Source organism: Mchenga conophoros, linkage group LG13 (genome assembly GCF_057382185.1).
Source record: "Mchenga conophoros isolate Kocher_MC1m ecotype Shallow Benthic linkage group LG13, M_conophoros_male_GT1.1, whole genome shotgun sequence".
Taxonomy (NCBI): domain Eukaryota; kingdom Metazoa; phylum Chordata; class Actinopteri; order Cichliformes; family Cichlidae; genus Mchenga; species Mchenga conophoros.
Window position 1 is genome coordinate 23183939 of NC_140538.1, and position 11033 is coordinate 23194971.

The window sequence follows — 11033 nt, forward strand, 5'->3', positions numbered from 1 at the left end:
TAGTGCGGAGTAACCACAAGAGGACAGAGCCAGGCAGAAATGCCAGCTTGTTGCAAGCTGACACCTTTTCAAAGGGCTGAGAGTCTACCAACCATGCAGAGGTATCCTCTTTCTGACATTCACACTTAAAGCTGATGGAATCTTTAACTTAACAGCACGATACGTTTTAAAACTGCATTGTGTTTCAGACTTTTGGACACTTTCAGAACTGCATGCTTAGGTTTTGTTTTTCCTGCGTTTGTCTAAATAATCAGAGGTACGGGGTGAAGGAAATTTTGAGCCTTAACATTAACATTTCCCACGTTTCATGATGTGCTGGATTCTTTTTACGCACAGGCTTCCACTATCTTCAGATGATGAAAAAGTCTTAGGGAGGCAACATGTTTCAACCGAAGAAAAACAGATGTTTTCTTTCTTATCTTTGTTATGATTTTTTTTAGAATTGGGAACCAGACTGTTTTTTGTTTTTTGTTACTTTGGCTTACATCGACAAACACACACACACAGCATTCAGACGACAGCCCACTGATGCAGACTGATAATGCACATTACGGTATGTTGTCTGTTTAACACCCACACATGTATGGCCTACATGCTATTTGTCATCAAGCCGTGTGGAAAATATTCCTCCTACTGACAGCTTTATGATTACTTCACAGCATTTTGAGACTCATGGCCAAGAACAAAAAGACATGGCAATAAAACCCTCCTGTTGCTTATTAAGCCATAGTGAAATTTAACCATACTGAGGTTTACCATTGATGGTGTGTCACTACTCCTATTGTGCAGACAGAACAGAAGCGTGACGTCCTCTTTGTGTTTCCCAAACGGCCTGAAATATGTCGAAGTTTCTTACGAAACAAGATCTGTCAACAACAAGTTGAAAAAAAAACACACAACAACAACAAGGCAGTCATATTAGCAGTGTATATTAACTAGTTGTATAAACAACTAGCTGAGGCGGAGTGATAAAGTTTATTTTGTTTCAGTGTTATTGCGCTAAGTACTTAAATTCAGATTCAGAATTTCATTTCAATTTCGAATCATGTCAATTGGGGGGGGAAAAATCGTACTGGATATTTATACTGATATGGATTGGGTACTGTGTTAGGAACAATAGGATGCCACATCGCTTGATGGAAAGGAAAATTATCAACCTGCACAGGGCTGAAATCAAAGACACCCCAAAAATCAAAGTGAAAAAATGATGCGTCGGGCTAGTCATTTTGTTGAAATTTCATTACAAAAGCTCAAAATAGTATTCAGAAGTTTCAGTGAGCCCCGCTGTATCATATGTATGTCTGACAACGCCGGGGCCTGCCCCTAATGAGATGAGAGGTGGTGCCCTGGGAGATTTCCTCACAGCACTGGACCAGGGCACTGGTCACTGAGGTCCTGGACAGTAAGAGGTGGAACCTGGGGATGTCGGATGGACTGAAATATAAAGATCCCAGAGGAGATCTATTGGATTTAGGTCAGGCAGGTGTGGAGGAAACTCAGTGGTATCGAGTCCTTCATCTTCCAGGAACTGCAGGGATACTCTCACCACATGACACCATCCATTGTTGTGCATCAAGGATTTCATCCTGATACCTAATGACACCCAAGCTGCCACTGCCCAGCATGTAGAAGTCTGTGTGCCACTCCAAGTATATGCGTCCCCAAACCTTCACTCACCACTAAACCAGTCATAATGTTCTCCAAGACGTCTGTCACATGTGCTCAGGGTGAACCTGCTCTCATCTCTGACAAAGCACAGCATACCTGCCAGTTGTGGTATTCTATGCCAAATACCAATCGTGCTCCTGCTGGATGTCATTCTGTTCATCCTTGCAAAAAGGAGCCAATACTGGTCCTGCTGATGGGTTAAGGGCCTTCTACGGCCCTGCCCAGCTCTCCCAGAGTAACTTCCTGTCTCCTAGAATCTCCTCCATGCTGTGACACAGCAAACCTTCTGGCACATATTGATGTGCTATCAAGGAGGATATGGACTACCTGCACAACCTCAATAGGGTCCAGGTATAACCTCATGCTACCAGCAGTAACACTCACCCTAGCAAAATGCAAAACAGAAAAGCCCCGTCTACTACTTAACTGATCAGATCAATATCCCAGAGGTCTAACTGACATCATGAGTACTCTGATTAAAAAGTGCTCCATTAATTTTTTTGAGCAGGATAATTAAAAATCAGATTACAGCAGCTGAACAGCTTTATCAGTACCTTGGGAAAATTATGGTGACAGCATCGTAAAAATTTTCTGGCTAAAAAAAACACAAACACAGCTCGAGGTGGAGATTAAACGAGTGCATCAACAAAACATTAGTTAATCCAATTTAAAAGAGAAGTCAGTATTTTTATGTTAACCGCGGATTACACTGCCAATTATAAATTGTATGAAATGAGTGACTCACAGCGATGAACTCTCAGAGGATTGTCGTGACTCTCTAAAAGCCTTACAAGAAGATTCGGCTAACACTTAAACACTAAGCAGCAAAACCGCATTTCAGTTTTGAATCTTCACAGAAATAGAAACTTTTTTTTTCACTCATCGAAGAACCAGACTAACTGTTTCCCTGACGTTATTTTTAGCACACAGGCAGGATGGTGTAATCAAGACCGCCGCTAAGAAAGCAAATAACCCGCTTCTCCAAAATGTCAGTTTGTTTCATTAAAGTCATAGCAGATAGCTGTTACAGTGTGTAAAAGTTGCAACACATGCTGCAATAATCAGCTCTGTTCCACCACAGACTAGCACATGGTGATTTACATTGTGCGTCAGCCTTTTCACAGAAATGGGAAAGAAAGTAGACTCATTAGTTTAACATTAACAGGTAGTTGACATGCTCCAGCGAACTGGACCGTCCAATATTCAGCTTCGCAGTGCATCTTGTAATTGCGCTGTTCCCACATATTTCCATGTTCTTTGTGACCGCTCCGCCTTTTACAGCCCAGCCTCTCACATATGTCTATAAACAAACTGGATGTTGTCCTTCCTTTTTGTTAGTTGACACTAAATAATCCAATTGTCAGTATATTGACTCACTAAATGTTGGCATTGGGTCTTAGCCCAGGAGTAAGTATGACAAGAAATTGGTTTATTGTCATATAAAATTAACAAAGCGCACTTGAGCAATGTTTTAATTTATTACCGTGAGGAAAAGCGTAAGGTAAACTCTCTGACAGGCTTCCTCTAAGCAAAATCTCTTTAGATCCACCACATACTAGCGTTTAACACCATGTCATGGACTTACATCCATGTTTCCTGAAATAACACCGTGGCTCTCAGTCTGCAAACTTACAAAAACAACATCGATTCAAACTGCTTCACTCAAGAGTGAAAAGATTGACCATGAAAACATATATCAGCTCACAAATGCCTGTTCTATCTCAAAACTCATTCCTGGAGTGTGATCGCACATCTGTACGTGTGTGTGTGTGTGTGTGTGTGTGTGTGTGTGTGTGTGTGTGTGTGTGTGTGTGTGTGGGAGAGAGCTAGTGGATTTTGTTTACTTTAGAGGAAAGTGAAATGCTGGTTTCTTCTAGGGTATATTAAAGCTGACAGAACCATTTTGAAGCAATCATCAAATGTGTCATGGAAAAACCGCTACGTCATGGTGCGAGTGGACGTCAAGACTTTGCCAGCATCAATATTTTCCCCTCAAGGCTGGCAGTGGATGTCATTTTGATGGGCCTCATGTTCGAGTTTAGAGTCCTCTCTGCAAGTCTACAGGCTGTTTTTCTAAAACACTGTGAGGTCTGAAGAGTAAGGGGCTCTTTTCAAGGATCCAAAGTGTCAGGCGACTGACTAAAAAAGGAGACAAAAGAAAGGAAGAGTTTTATCAGTGTCACCTCCTCCAGATAGGAAGCTCAGGTAATTAGCTGCACTCACCTCAAGCGAAGGCAAATATCCTGTTTGAAGAGAGCACTGTTCTGACTCACTGATCCTGAGGGGGACACTCACAGTCCCTCCTTACCAAAGGGAGACCACCTTCAATGGTGTGATGGGCAAAGTATCTAATCTTCCTGCACGGATAGTTTGCATCCTCCCACCTAAGAAATTGTCACCCAGATTAACGATTTAACCCCTAAACATTCCTCTGTGTCCTGCAGGGGCAATCAAATGCGTCTGTAAACTCACAGTGACAACAATTGTGCTCTGACATTACACACTCACAGACAAATCACTTAATCACATGATCCCGAGGGTCAGCTCGGGACCACGAGACCTGGTGAGTAGCAAGCTAGTAGAGTAAGAAGGGATAATCTGATTTCTTTCACCAACCGCAGCCCTCCTCCCCTTAGAGGATCGAACACCTCTGGCCATTAACGATGTGCACTGACACACGCACGCACACAGATGATCCATTCAAAGGTTCTTAACCTGAGTGCTTGTGCAGACTGCTGATCCACTCATCTCTTATGACGCTGTCACTGTGCTCTGTAGTTCATCTATATTACTGACACACAACACGAATTTGGAAAGAAAAGAAAGAAAGAAAGAAAGAAAGAAAGAAAGAAAGAAAGAAAGAAAGAAAGAGGAGAATAAACACGACATAAAAGACTCACCCACAGCATCACCACAGCAATTAGGCACAGTTTGAACCAATGAAAATCAAAACCTATGCTCTCAAACAAACCCTCCATAATCCAATTTTTACTTAACCTCTACAGAGCAGCTGGACTCCCTGTGCACTAACCGCATTGAGGTACTTACCACATATACACTCAGACATAAAAAAAAATACCATCACCTCACAGAAAGGGTTTTTGGATAAATGTTGAAAATAACAAAGAGGCCGCCTTTAACGGTGGAAAATAATATTTATCTCAGTGCCGACTGCTGATACCATCTGTCACACGTTCTGTAAAAGCAGGTCCCATAAACACGTCATGTAAACACTGTGATATTTTTAAATGTCACTACAGAGAGCCTCCCTTTTCCCTCTATAGTGGTCTAGGCACTCATCTCCTTCTCCTGTTTTACCTTGCACATCTTTGACTCACATGCAGTTAAACTAGGCCTGGCCATAAAAATTGACATAAAGAAAACTTAATTTACAGTACGGTGCTCTGCAAAAGTTCTTTATATTTTCCTTCCAAGGAGCCAGACGTTCTTGGAGTCTTTTAAAGTGCTCTTGAGCAATAGTTCTCCAGACTTTCTGAAGGTTATTCAGTTTTTCTTTGGGCATTGGCTGCTTTTTCGCTGTTTTTTTCATCCAGGCTTTGTACCTGACCGTTTTCAAAAGTAAAAATGGCTCCTAACTCAAGCAAATCGTTGTTGTCTACACATGACAGAAAACTCAGCAAAGTACCTAAATTGTATCTTTAGGCACTTTGTTGTGTGTTGTCTCTCACTAAAACATAATTTGTTTGATTTCTATCTACAAAAATGATAAAAGTAACACAGTCTGACAGTATCTTAAATCCTGTCCTTCAGAAAAAAAAGACCTGACACAGGGTGTGGGAGATGTACCTGGCTCTTCAGTTGATCCATCTACTGTTCAGTGAAGTCTTATCAGAAATGGTCTCAGTGGAAGAGTAGCAGCCAAGAAGCTATTCTTAATGAAGAGAAACACGAGAACAAGCTGAGGTATGACAAATTACACAAGAACTGGACTAAACACAGTGACAGTGGAGGCTCTGTCATGGTTTGTGTATTTCAAAATTGATAGAATGATGAACATGGAAAAGTACCATGAGATTTGGTCCACCATGTAATACCATCTGGAAAGCATCTGATTGGTATCAGCTTCATTCTTCAGCATGAAAACGATGGCAAACACAACCCCAGCCCACTAAACACATAACCTGGATAGAAAAACGCACACTTGAACAACGTCAGTCATGGATTGGCCTCCCCAGAGCATGGATGTCAACATTGTTGAAGCAGTATGGGATCAGTTTAACAGAGGACAGAACAAAAGGCAGCCGGCATCCAAAAATGAGGTTTGAATGTCCTTCAGGAAGCCTGGAAAACTATTACTAAAGACTACTCAAAGAAATGAGTCGAAATTTGTTTGAAATGAGAGGTGGTGCAAGACTTTGACATAGTACTGGATTTCTTTAAGCTAAAACATTTATGCCCTTTTTGATGTGCCTGTGGCTAATACTAATGTAAGTGATACACCTCCTTCAAAGGGTTGCAAGAAAAATCAGAGGAAATGTGATAGTGGGAGGTTTAAGCCACTTTTCCCTCCTGCCTGGTCTGTTTGTGTAAAATCTCAGCCCAAGTTGTACACAAAAAGCAGTTCCTTAGCATGCAGCATTATGAAGACATTAATATAATGAGGTACTTTTATGTAATTTACAGCACTGGCAGAGATGAAATCATCCGAGAAGTTCAGAGGACAAACCCAGTTGCGTCTATGATTCAGAGGTGTTGTGTTTTCACGAAGAACTGCAGTACAAAGGAGCTCATACATAACTACAGCTGTCAGTTTCCAAGTTTCCAATATTTCCCCCAACGGGCAGCAAACTTTTGGAGTATTTTAATGCACAGCTGTTCTTAAATAGACATCTTTTACAACAAAAAATACTCTGTTGCTATTTTAAATCATAATTTGTAATAATAAGCTGGAAGTCAGTACTGGGCCAACATGCAATCTGCCACATACATACACTGAATGAATCTTAAGACATCTTGTATAGAGTGGTTACAATTTTGAAACCATGAAAAAACATTATTTTAGATTCTCAGCTAAAGATTGTGAGTTAAAGAACTCATGAGGGGGAAAACAGGATTTATGTTTAGAGCATTGTGATAGTCCAACATTAGATTTTATGGTGAGAACAGAAAATCTTGCAGCCTTCAGCAGATGACCACAAACAACCTTAAAGTGTAACTCCGCACACAGTGTAGTATATGCTGTACACCAGGGGTCCCCAATTTTTAGATCTCACCCTGGGTCAACACACCTGAATCACATGATTAGTTCATTACCATTCCTCTGGAGAACTTCAAGACATGTTGAGAAGGTAATTTATCCATTTAAATCAGCTGTGATGGATCAAGGACACATCTAAAACCTGCAGGGAAACCAGCCCTCGTGGACTGGGATTGGGGACCCCTGCTGTACACTACGGAGGTGTAGTTACAAGAAAACCACATTTCTGAGTGGAAGGGGGACTTCCATTTTGCTCTACACACTCGTCACCAACAAACAAGTAGTCCTCTTAGCCCTGATGTGCAGCCGCATGTCTGTAGTAGTGCGGCGTCACTTTTACTACCCCAGGGGTGCCCAATCCCAGTCCTCGAGAGCTACTGTCCTGCAGCTTTTAGACGCACCCTTCTTCTGACACACCTGAATCAACTGAATGGCTTGTTATCAGGCCTTTGCCAAACTTGATGGCATGCTGAAGAGGTAATCACACCATTTGATTCAGCTGTGTTGGAGTAGGGATGCATCTAAAAGCTGCAGGATAGTAGATCTCGAGGACTGGGATTGGGCACCCCTGTACTACCCCGTGATCAAATCCACAACGTGTGTCACACGGTGCTTTCTTGCCTTTCACTGTTGACTGTCCACAATAAAAGTCCATGTTGAAACAACAGAGCCACGTAGTGTTTGGTTACAGAGGAAAGTAATTATTCCGTTCTCTGCCTTTGGTGGCTGGACATTAAAATGTGAACAGGATACATGTTTTAAAAGATAGCACGAGGAGTAAATCTCTTTAGGAGAGAGTGCACAGATCTTAGTAAAAATAGGGGGGAAGGGAATGCTCACTAACCATCTAATCCACCGCATTCTTGTTAGGGGTCTGAGTCTGAATTCAGGCAGGCTTCAATGCCATGCCCTGTGATAGGAGGGGTTGCAAAAGGCTGAGGTAATTGGATTGGTATACGGCACTGAGTGTCAGACAACAAAAGATATCCATCTCGCTCATGGCCGTTCAGCTCTTTTGTGGCTGGCTGGAATTTATTTGGTCATTCACTCTACTCTTCCAAGCTCAGCAAGGACATAAGAACAGAAGTGGCCCACCAGGACTGGTTCAGTCCGGTGGTCTCTTATGCTGGCCAATGGAGTCACAGTGCCTTTGCAGCCCATGTGTGGGGATCTATGAAACACAGATCCCCCAAAGCCCAGGGGTCATTTGTGTGATCATTACCATAATCACATTAAGGCTGCAGGAGATTATCACCGTGGCCTCAGAGGAGAAACCCTGTCTGTGCGCCGTGTCGGCTACGAGCCATGCTTACAGGGAGCACCAATCATCGGTGGGGGTGGAGGCTTCCTGTGCAAACGTGGAAACACAAAAAACATCCCGTCTTTGTTAAAAAAAAAAAAGAAAGAAAGAAAGAAAGACCCCTCTTATTTTTCTGGATGTACTCTCACTTCTCACACCACTCCTGTCATCAACCCAAACACCAGCATCACCTCTGGGCAGATAGTGAAGACCCGACAGATTTCCCCACCCCACTCAAAGTGTCCGCAAGATTGGCTTTTCCCATCAAGAAGAAAAAATGCTCCCTGAGGTTAAAAACTTCTCCAATTAACCCTAATTACCCAGAACAGCATTGAAATTAGGCCTGTAACCTGAGATGCTTATCAGGTCAGTGAGTGGAGCTGGGGTAGAGGAAGCTGCACCTTTCATCTTGAAGTTCAACCACAGGAAATGTGACACCTGAATATTGACAGCGGTGATTTAAGACCACTTAGAGTGCTGGGCAAAAGTCTTGAGCCTCCCCTCATTTTTTAAAAATATTATTCTTCCAGTGACATTTTGGTATTTTTTTAAGTGGTTTTGAGTAATAGTTCTCCAGGTTTTCTAAAAGTCCTTCAAAGGTTTTCTTTGTACATTGGCTGCTTTTTCCCTCATTTATAGTCCAGTCCTAGTACAGGCTCATTTTCAGAGGAATGCTTTTGGTTCGATTTGGTAAGCCGCTTAGCCTGCGAATCATTCAAGCTTAAAAAAGGCTCCTAACTCATGAGGTGAACCAGTGTTGAGTCTACACACAGACAACTTAGCAAAGAACCAATTTTAAATTCTATTAGGCACTTTGTTACTAAGAGCCTGTAGCAAAACTACATCATTTGCTCAAATTTCTTTAGTTGAATCGCCATAAAAATGCCAAAGATAACAGTTTGACAGGCTCAAAATAGCATTTTTTAGACCAAGAATTGATTCCCAAAGAAACATAAGGTGAAAACATACACTGACACAGGACCCGAGATATGTATCTGGCCCTTCAACTGATCCATCTACTGTTCAACAAAGCCTCATCAGAAATGGTTTCAGTGGGAAAACGCCAGTCAAGAAGCCATTCCCAAGAAAGGGAAACAAGAGAAAAGGCTGAGGTTTGCAAGATTACACAAGGACTGGACTGATTTTCAGTCCAGTTCTTGTGGACTTATGGAGTGATTAATCCAAATTGGAATTTTTTTGGTTCATCCAACATCAGTATGTTCAGAGGTGGTCTGGAGAGAGGTACAACAGTAAAACACAACGGAGGCTCTGTCATCTTATCAAAATTGATGGAATTATGAACTCAGAAAAGTGCCATCAGATTTTGAACCACCATTTAATACCACCTGGAAAGAATCTGATTGGAAGCAGCTTCATTTTTCAGCAGGACAATAATCCCCAAAACACTGCCAGTGCAGTAAAAGCACACTTGGATAGAGAAACACACAGTGGAACACTATTAGTCATGGACTGGCCTCCCCAGAGCCCAGACCTCTACATTACTGAAGCAATGTGGGATCATCTTTAGAGAGATGAATATTAAAGACAGCCGACATCCAAAGAAGAGCTTTGAATGTCACTGAAAGACATTCAAAGCTCTTCTTTGGATGAGTTTCCCTGCGGCTTCGGAATGGGATCTACGCCTGTCCTCAAAGGCAATGTCCTTCAGGTGGAGAATTATTCCTGAAGACTACTTAAAGAAATGACATGAAAGTTTGACTAAGAGAGTTCAGACTGTGCTGAAGAATAAAGGTGGTCATACTTGAAATATAGTGACTATTGCAATATTTGGTATGACTGCTACATACTTATATTGACTAATCATGCACATCCATTCATGTATGCACATATTTCAATAAATCACTGCACCTGTTTCTCATTTTTCTATACAAAGAAATAAGCGGTGGTTCAATTATTTTGCACGCTCACACATGCCTCCCTTTTCAAATACATTAAAGGGCTACCACTACTTACAGTGCTACCATGCACCAACCCTGTGTCATAACACATCTCGACAAAATATCAGATAAGCTACATGTCTCACTGCACCTCGGTTACTTGTGGGGTTTGAGAAAACCCATGACCTTTCTGCTTATCAGATACAAACGGATACATCTGAGACATGCGATAGGCTCATAAACAGCTATAAAGTGAGATGGTGAAGTATTACATAGTTACTGATTGATGATGCTCCTCACTTTGCCAGTTTTGTGTGTTTCTTTGATTCTGACCCATTGAGTGACCTGTGTAATTGGTCCACACAAATCACTAACCACAGGGGCAGGGAGGGGAGGGGGTGGGTGGTTTCCATCCTCTCATATCCACATGTGTACATGTGTACGTAAGGCACTCACCTATCCGGTTTACGGATTACCTTCTGGCAGAGATACACCTGGGACACATTGCCCTTTGACACCAAAAGGACAGTGTGGTAATAACATCTTTCAGCAAACTATCAGTGATTTTGAACCTTGAAGCTCTAAATCCAGACAGCGGGGTTTCCCATCTCGATATTATGCTTGGCTATAGAAGCAGATTGGAAACAGCTTTAAAATGTAAGTTACATTTCTTATGGCATGTCTTCCACTCTGGGGGCACTGTTGCATATACTCCTAATACTATCAAGCTGCCACTTTTAGGTTGTTTAAAATGTCAGACAATTAAGTATTTCTGCCCATAAAGTGTGCTTAAAAAAGGCGAAGAGATTGAGCTTCTTTTTTTTCCTACTGTGGAATTTTATGCTCTTTATCCAAGGCTTCTCTGACATACCATGCATTTGGAATCTGCCCTTGACTCAGCACTGGCCTTGATGCGAGCCCATTTTGCAGCCCAGATGATTTAGTATGT